This window comes from Sceloporus undulatus, chromosome 5, assembly GCF_019175285.1.
Source record: "Sceloporus undulatus isolate JIND9_A2432 ecotype Alabama chromosome 5, SceUnd_v1.1, whole genome shotgun sequence".
NCBI classification, from domain to species: domain Eukaryota; kingdom Metazoa; phylum Chordata; class Lepidosauria; order Squamata; family Phrynosomatidae; genus Sceloporus; species Sceloporus undulatus.
Window position 1 is genome coordinate 96,505,362 of NC_056526.1, and position 10,299 is coordinate 96,515,660.

Below are 10,299 nucleotides of genomic sequence, written 5' to 3' on the forward strand. Positions count from 1 at the left end.
TATGTTTCTTCTGTCCTATAGTTTAATGGTCAAGCTCATTTCATCTCTTTACAAGTTTGCCAGTTTAAAAATTCTTAATGGAAATTCACTGTGTTCTGTATACATTTTTTCAAATGTTCACATTTTAACACACATAATCCCCCCCCAGTGCTTCATATTAATTTAAGACAGTTCACATGAAGTTCCATGCAATATGACACATATGCAAATCCCAGATTTTTTAAAGTGTAACCTTGCCAATTGGTCCTGAACATGCACAAATATGATTCGGATCTCTGACTACGTCTAAATATCAGTTTCATCGAATTTGGTTCATAACTGCATTCTATAGCTTAAAAAAAGATACAGAAATCTAAAGTGTGTTTTCCCTGTTGCTCTCTGTTTTGCTCTTCATGCACACTAAGTAAAACATTCTGGTGGTAGCTGCTATTACTTGCCTGTTGTAGGCAAGCTGTCAGAACCAGTATATTAGGCTCAGTTATAATTGATTAACTATGGGGCCATTCAGACTACGAAAAACACCGGTTTTCAAACCGATTCTTGCATGTGAAGTTCATATTCACCCCGAATCCCCCACAAGCGAATCAGAGGCTTGCACACCCATTCCGTGGGAAATACCCCTTAGAGCGGGTTAAAAGAAATTGGCGCAAATAGCGTTTCTTTTGAGAAACCCCGGTTCTGTGGAATATGAACTTGTGCCCGATCATGACCTGGGCAAATTGAAGGAGGGGTTTAGGTCAGAGGGTGGGCAAAGGGCAGGGCATTCCCTCCCATCATCAGAAGGGAGGGAGGAGGAGGAGGAGGAGGAGGAAAGAGCTGAATCTGGATGCAAAGGGGTGACTTTTGGGTTTCAGAGGTGGGGGTGGAGAAAGTGATGAAGGAGGAGGAGGAAGAGGAGGAGGAGGAGGAGGAGGAGGAGGATGAAGAAGCTGGGAGAAAGAGTCAATGGGCATCCCTGAGGAAGGAGAGGGTCTGAAGGAAGGAGGAGGAGGAGAAATACATAGATATATAGATAGATCGCGAGCAGGAGCAATTCAGGGCAAGTCAGGACGCTACAACAAGGGATGCCTCTGCTATCTGGCAGAGACCTTTTTCCTTTGGATTTTATTTTTTTATTATTATTTTTGGCACAAAATGCGCATGTTTGTAGGTAAAGATATATAGATATACATAATAATAATAATTTGTTTTATTTATATACCGCTATTCCAAAGATCATAGCGGTGAACAGCAAGTAAGCTAATTAGCAAGTAAGCTAATTTGCCCCCAACAGTCTGGGTACTCATTTTAGCGACCTCGGAAGGATGCAAGCCTGAGTCAAGCTTGGGCCCTTTTGCTGGTCTTGAACTCGCAACCTTGTGGTCTTGAGTAAATGGCTGCAGTACAGGCATTTAACCACTGCGCCACCAGGGCTCCTGGTGGCGCAGATCAAGGGCATAGTATGGGCAGAGTGGGCAAGGCTCTGGATCCAAAGCTTTTTTTAGCTTCCAGTTACACCTCCACCATGAACCACCTGGAGCTGGTGTAAAGAACCGGAGAAACTTGTTTTGTATAATAACAGAAGGGGGGGATTAAGTTTTTTATTTTATTTCTACTCTGCTGGTGGGAGCTCAACAAGACATGGTGATTGCTCCAATCTCTGACTATTCTCACTTAAAAGACATCCTTTGCCTGTTAATAATACTGAAGAAATTCCTTTGCACAAGTACATAAGTCTATAGCTGGAATCACATCTTAAATCAAAAATAGCAATAAATATGGAGGCTCTTATTTAGGCAAAACATTTGAGAACTTTTGACAAAAACTGAACCATTTGTGGAATCATTCAGAGTGGCCTTTCGCATCCCATGTCTGTGATGGAGTGTTATGTTTATACAGTCTGCCCGGTCTGGACCCCTCTGCATATGGGGAAAAGAGCATATGCTCAAGCCCCATAGAAAATAATGGGACGCATGCTCACAGTGACGCGTGCTCACGGAAGTGTGGATACGTGCCCCATTACTTTTGCTGGGGCTTGCCTTCCACATAACTTCAAAGCCGTGGAAGGCAAGCTTGCCTATGGGAAAGGCTGATTGTAATCATCTTACCTTCCCCATCTCATTATCAATTTTGCTAATGATTTTGTTACCATTTGTTAAAGGCTGCTTCCCAGTACCAATTTTATTGCCATTATTAATGTGATCAAGTTGCTTCTGCTTTTTTTTTTTTTTTACAAACAACATTCAAAATGAAAGCTAAGTTATGTACAAGTGATAAAGTTGTTCCTTTGTAGAAACGTCTTCTGAAATGTGCCTTGTGCGACACTGGATTCATGCATGTGCCAAGAGAAAAAACAACAACGGGCTGTTACTCTGGAAACCTAACACAGGCTTATCACTGGCTGTTCACATTCAATACCTATTAGTGCTTTTACATATGGTATTAATTCTGCATTAATTCAGTCAAGAGTGATGTCATTGTTAGACTGTCCAAATTATGACATAACTAAAACAACTTTGCTCTTCATGGGCTTGCAGCAGGTCTATGTCAGGATTGGCAGGGATTTAGTCATTCAGCCTATTCATGCAACTTTTAAGTTTAATTAGTCCATGGCCTCATAATGAGCAAGAGGGTGGTGTTCTGAAGATTGGCCAGACTCCTTTCTATTCTCTTCCACTTAAGTGTCAAACACTTGCCCTCCTTCGTGCTATTTATAACTTTGCCATAATTGCTGCTCCCTAAGGTGTGATTGTCCTATTTCATAACAGTTTGTACAGCTGCCAACATGAAGATGTAAATAAATTGTAATACCATTGCTATGAGGTGTAAAAATCCCACAGCTCACATCCAGACCCTTGTATAATAAACTCAAGTAAACATTCCATTTCCTGTAAGTGATTGTGGTTTGTGACTAGATGTTGAAAAAAAAAAGAAGCAGCACACCAAGTCATCATTTATTTAACAAATTGCCAAAACCCCAAATCTATGCAGCTTTGGACAAAAAAGCTCCAATGGCAAGCTAGAAGTATCTGCAAAATACGACCAAATGTTAGCTCCACACACTGCTATGCCTTTCATTCTGCAGAAAGGCTCTCCCCACACTGTATTAAGAGCACTGTTAGTACAGTGATCATAGGGTTTATCAGCAGAACATTCACTCCATACTAAGTAATCCACCCCCATGGAAAAGATATAAAACTACTTTTCACATGGTTCTCCCCCATCATGTTGCATTTCTTTAGAAGCTTGAAGGATGAGCCTGGCTACACAGTGACATGTTGTGAATAATGCTGTCCATTATGTGGTCTTTTCACAGCAAGGCACTTTAAAACAGTATCTCTGTAATACCTGTACTTGGTGGTAAGAATGGTTCCACAATGAAAGTGATTTCTTGGACAGGTGGCCAGGTCTCCTTCGCTGGATGTCTTCAACAAGAGGCTGGACAGCTACCTTCTGGGGATGCTTGAAGATGCCAGTGACAGATGCTGGTGAAACGTCAGGAAGAAACTTTTCTGGAACATGGCCACATAGCCCGAAAAACCCACAAAAAAACTATTACCACAATATTTGTTGTTATTTTCCATCAAGCCACAATTGACTTAAAGTGACCCTATGAATGCAAAATTAAGAAATCAGAAGAAGATTAGGAATGGGAAGGGCAGCTATGAAAGAACTAGACAAGATCTTAAAATACAAAGATATGACACTGAATACTAAAGTTAGGGGCAAAACGGACCACCCCGAAGGGGAGGCTTGAAGCTGTCCCTGAGAAAGCTGGATTGGGGCTATGGCAACTGCACACCACAGCCCCAATCTGCCTGTTTGCTAGCATAAAACGAAGTGGCAAATTGCCACTCCTTTTTACACCAGCAAAAAGCTGGCTTTTCCCACCCCACCACAGCTTTACGGCACTTCTGTGGCATGCAGCATCTAAATGCCATGCCATTGGAGTACCCGGAAGCCAGCCCATGTGTGGGCAACTGGGTAGTGTGAAGCCGGCTTCCGGGCAGCTTCTGAGCATGTGGCATCAAAACGCCATGCTTGGAAATCTCCCAGATGGCGGCGCAAAGGGGCGGTCTGTTTCACCCCTTGTTCAAGCCATCATAATCCTCACCACCAGATGTGAGAGCTGGACAGCGAAGAAAGCTGATAGAAAGAAAATCAATTCATTTTAGGTGTGGGGCTAAAGAAAGGTGTTGTGAATACCATGAATGGCCAAAAAGACAAACAAATGAGTCTTAGAACAGATCAGGTCTGAACTCTCCCTGGAGGCCAGGATGACTGAATTGAGGCTGTTGTATTTTGGCTACATCATAAGAAGGCATGGACTCATTAGAAAAGACAATAATGCTAAGAAAGGGAGAAGGCAGTAGAAAGAGGAAGACCACATGCTAGATGGTTAAATTCAATCAGAGAGGACATGGGTCGGAACCTGCAGGAGCTGAGCAGAGCACTTGAAGACAGGGAAACATAGGACAATTTCATACTACACTGTTGCAGAACTATTATTCCATTTTATTTACTCTTGTTGCCTCCTGTGGAAACCTGGGATTTGCACTTTAGGGATGGGCACTTAGAATTTCCAGCCAGAGAGCGTTAAGGTCTCACTAAACTATAAAACCCAGAATTCCACAGGAACCAACCATAGCAGTTGCAGTGGAATCATAGTGCTATAACAGTATCCTTGGAGATGTTTCATCCACAGGGTTGCCATGGGTTGAGGTCGAGGTGAAAGTACTTAACAACAACAACATGAATGAGAGACCCATGTATTTGTCTTTTCTGCAGTCCATGATATCTGCAGCTCTCCAGGACCGCATTTCAAATGAGTTAATTCTCTTCCTGTCAGCTTTCTTTGCTGCCCAGCTTTCACAATCATACATAGAATCTGAACTACTGTGGCATTCTGACTGTGGTATTTAACAATATCTCTTTACTCATAAGGTAAGGGCAATAACCTCTCCACACTGACAAAAGCCACACAATATAGGTATACACATTTTGAGGAAATAAATCTGACACAACACTGAGAGAAATTGAGTATCCAAACGATCGTTGCTATCTGCATAATAATTCTAGAAAGTGAAAATTAGATTGGCTTAAATGTTCTATTCTGCTGTTAAATGACATCCTGGGTAATTTTCTCCTCCTCCTCCTCCTCCTCCCTCCTCCTCCTCCTCCTCTATTACAGTGGGCCCTTGCCTTACGCGGGGATCCATTCCAGATCCCTCCGCGTAAGGCAAATTCCGCCTATGCTCAAGCCCCATTGTAAACAATGGGGCTTGTGCACGGCGGCGCGGCGGCGCACCGGGCGCACACACCCATTCAATTGAATGGGATGCGCCGCCCCTTCCACCCCACGTATGCTCAAGCTGCGAAAGGCGCGCCCACGTATGACGCGGGCACGCTGTATTATTATTATTATTATTATTATTATTACAGAAAAATTAAAAAAAGAGTACAAGCACTAAAAACTATAAATACAAAGTTTAAAAAACAATTTTAAAAGTTAAAACAATTACACATTTAAAATGTTAAAATGCATTAAAAACTATATACAAACCTAGATTTACACAGCATTTAAAAGCCCAACCCTCATCAGTTTAAAAGGTCTGACATCACAAAAATGTTTTACAAGGAGAGCAGAGATGGAGCCTCTGTGGTCTCCCTAGGAATGGAGTTCCAAAGCTTGGGAGCAGCCACTGAGAAGGCTCTCTCTCTTGTTCCCACCAAATGAGACTGAGAGGGTGGTGAGAAAGACAGAAGGGCCAGCTGTTGCTTGATGTGTTTTATAACCTAACCTGAGCATTTCTTTTGCCTTTTATGTACCTTTTGCATCTTTACCATATCCCTTTTAAGTGATGACCAGAACTGTACACAGTATTCCAGTTATATTCCAGTTGTAGTCATACCATCAATTTGTATTAAGGGTAGTGTGATACTGGCAGTTTTATTTCTGATCCCATGTCTAATTTTGGGGGATTTTTTAAAAAAGTGGCCACACTAGGTTGTTATGTTGATACAAATATCTTCTGTGAACCCCAGGTCTATTTGGTCATATATTTTAAAAAGTTATTCACTTGAGAATACAGTTAAATTTTCAGGATTTATGAACAATTCACATCCCATCATTATATGTGTGAAGTTGGGATTTTGCCTGCAATATGCATCCGATTTATCTTCATTGAATTTTATTGCCCTTTCTTCCAATTTAGAGATATCATTTTGCAACTCTTCAAAATCTCTTTTTGTTCCCACCACCTGAAATTATTTATTGTCACCAGCAAATGTGACCACCGTATTGAAGATTCACCTTTCTGTGTAGCTAAACATGGCATATTTTAATTTTTTATAATGGTTCTGTTTGTTCACTTTCTTGAAAAATGTTAAATAATGGTGCTTTATTGTCTGCCTGTAGTGTTTAGCTGGTTTGCAACTGTTGATTGCTGTGTTTTGTAATCTAGCCTGAGCATTTTGTGTTGACTTTTGTTTGGCTTTATACAGAATTATTGGTGCTGTGCTGCTGTGCTGAGCATACTATGGCATGGTGACATATGCTTAGTGACATAGGCTTGCATATGTCTTTTCTATTTTATGATTTCAGAGGTTGATATTCCATTTCATCCTTTGGAATAACCAAAAGCCCTCCTTCTTGGACTTCTCCCTATCTTCAAATTTTGTATCAGAAGATTCTCTGTTCCTTGTAATTGCCAGACATTATGCCATCCTGGGTTGGAATTATTCAAAATACTTTGTATAATTGCAAATGCCTTTTGCGTTTGTTTCATCTACAAAGCAGTATCATCTCCTTATGAAAGAACCCTCAGTATTTCATTGGTTCCCAATAATGGTTTAGCAGGACAGCACACACCCATGTCTAAATCTGGGAGCAGTCAACCAAGAATGCAATGTGCACGATTCATGCAATCTAAACTGTTTAATTAACTTAACTGCTGCATTGTTTAGTTAAATAGAAAAGGTATACATGGGTCCCTGCCCCACAAGTCCTTGGCTATTGTGTATGCAGAGCTCTCTGTGGTTTTAGCATTTGCTGATGACTTAAAAAGAGGAAAAGGGAAAACATGGCCTTAATATATGCTCAGTACTTTCAAAGCTGGCAGCTTTAGAAGACTTCTGTAAACAGGATGGTGACACGATCAATCAAATAAATAGTAGGGACAGTGTAATAGGAATGTGGGGAGTTGCCTTTAAAAATGACAGCCCACTGTTCCATCTTAGCCCAATACAGTACTGTCACCTTTTGGCTGGCAGCGTCTTTGGTATATATCTTGGTGCTCTTCAATCCAAGTATTAACTAGGCCCAACCTTGCTTAGCTTCTGAAACCAGACAGGATCAATGTGTTCAGTGTGGTAGAAAACATGCTTGTTCCATCTCATGTTAAAAAACAACAAAACAAAACCAGACTCCAAATCATTTAGTAAGAGCAGTTGACCATGGGAACCATATTTTTGAATGCCCTAATCTAAATTCTATTTTTCAGTGTCATTCAGGTTTGAACCTATAAAGTATGTATTATTACTTTAAATTAATTGAGTGTTTATGCATTAAAAAGGTTATTCACTTGAGAATACAGTGAAATTTTCAGGATTTATGAAGGGAACATTTTATAACACCAGTGTATGTTTCCCTCGGATCTGTATAGCTTCATTCATTATAATTTTTTCCTGATGTTTTGCCCACCATCCCTGAATCCATGTAACAAAGTTTGTCTTCTTGCAGCTGAAGACTGAGGGTAATAATTATGGATGTGGAAAGTCAAGGGAACAATGTGATTTCATGGAAAGAAGTGAGCACTTCAAAGAAGAACCAGGTTTGTGTGCAAAGAGAGAAAAAGGATATACAGTCAGTCCAGTCAGTCTTCTGTATCAGTGGATTCTGCATCCATAGATTCAACCATCCACAGCTTGAAAATATACATAAAAATTATCGAAAGCAAAACCTGTTTTCCCATTTTATTTAAGGGACAACATGTTATATACCATTATATATCATGGGCCTTGAGAATCCACAGATTTTGGTTATCCATGCGGCTGGTGGTGGTGCTGGTGATCTTGAACCAAACCAGAGCAGATATCAATACTTAAAAGACAGATACACGGTTAATTGCATAGGTGCATTACAGACGGGCCTATGAGGCACTGTTGTTACACGCGAGGGGCAGCACTTCTTGACGCACCTTGCCCCTCATGTGTAATGAGTATGTCAAAATGGCGGCGCTGCATACAGATGGGTGCCACCATTTTGACGTCGTGGACGCGCAGTGTCCAGACATCGCGTGCTGGAAGTGGTGCCGCAAGTTCACGCTTTGCACCTTGCGGCGCCTCTTCTGGGGCACAGGAAGAAGCGCCATTTTGGCACTTCTTTCTTGCTGCACTCGGGGACCGCGCGGTTTGGCTGCTGCGGTTCCTGGACGCAGAAACCGGCAGCAGCGCGAGACCGCCTGTTTTGGGTGGTCTGTAATGCGCCATAGTCAGCATTTTTCATTCAACTAGTTATTTGCATGAAAAGACAACTACATTAATCTTTCAGACATTTATGACTCTTTCAGTCCATTCACCTTATTCTGAACTGAGTTACTGGCAAGGAAAGAACAGGAAAATTGAGGTCAGAAAACTAAGCAAACACAAAAACTACAACTCCTGGGATTTGTAGTTTTGTGAGGTGCTAGCACTCTTTGGCAGAGGTTTGTAAAACTACAAACCCTAGGATTCCATAGGATGGAGCTACAGCATTTAAAATGGTGTCAGACTGCATTATTTCTACAGTGTAGATATACTCATCGCCCGGAGAGACTGTAAATTTGCCAATAAGGGACGAAATCAGGTATTTCTGTCCCCACCCCAAAGTTTATAAATTACTTTGACCAAATCTTCTATTTAGATGTTTGATATTCAAGTTGTCATTCCAAACATTTTTGTGAAAGTTTGGGATCACATTTGGGACAAAACAAACAAACAAACAAACAGGCTTTTTTCCAGGAAAAAATGCTACACTTTTCATGGAACTTGATGTGAAACAAATTTAAGAATTATAGGTGCTACCAGTGAAATTTTTGTTTCAGACATTCATGAACCAATTCATCAACACCAACCCAGGCAACACTTGGTAAATTTTCTAGCTACTTGTAAAATCTTTAATCGCTTCCACCAAATGGCATTCCTTTGATATAGGCATGGAACTGACACCACAGCTAGAGACAAGCTTCTATAGTTAACAAAATTAAGATGTTTATTCAGGGAATAGTTTACATAAATGTATAAAGTATTGCTTTTCAAATGGCTGGTGTCAGAAAGCTATTGATTAAATGTACAGCGCCTCACAGAAATATTCACACCCTCCCTTTGACTTTTCTACTGTGAAGGTTTTATTGTGAGACAAAAGTTATGCAAATACAAAATGGTACTTGTTGGTTGAATAAGTATTCATGCCTGAGTCAGTACCAGAAGGAAACAGCTTTGGCACCAGCTCTGAGTCTTTTTGGGTAAGTCTCTTATCATTTTTGCACATCCAGGATCTGCAATTTTGCCCATTTTCTTGGCAAAATTGCTCCAGCTCTATCAAAGTGGATGGTGACTGTTGGCAAATATGCAACTTTAAAATATTGCCACAGTTTTTCAATCAAACTGAAGTCTAGGCTTTGACTGGGCAATTTTAAGACACTCAGGTTCTTGCTTTTAAAACACTCCAGTATTACTTTCACTGTAGCTCATTGTCCTTCAGCAAGATAAACTTCCACACTAGTTCCAAGTCCTGTTGCTGTTGTTGTGTGCCTTCAAGTCACTTCTGTGTTTGGCTCCATCCATCATATCTTCAATCGTGACTGGCTTCTGTCCCTGACAAGGAAAAGCACTCTCACAAAATGAGGTTGACACCACCATGTTTCACTGTGAAGTTAGTGTTGTCAGGACAATGAGTGCTCTTGTCTTTGTGCTACATGTAGCATTTTTATGGCAAAGTCAAGTTCAGTTTTGTTCTCACTGAACTAGAATACCTTTTCCTACATTTTTGTTTCATGTCTGACATACCCTTTTGCAGACTCCACATGGCTTTCTTCATACCATAGTTCCAAAGTCCAGCTTTGTGGAAAATCCAAGTGTTGCATAGTTGTCCTATGGACAGATTCTCCCATCTCAATTGAAGATCTCTACACCTCCTTTGGCCTCATGGTCCTTCGCTTACTAATGCCCTCCTTATCTGGTCACTGGGTTTTGGTGGGCAGTCGTCTCTAGGCAGAGTCACTGTTCAGCTATAATAATAATAATAATAATAATAATAATAATAATAATAATAATAATAAT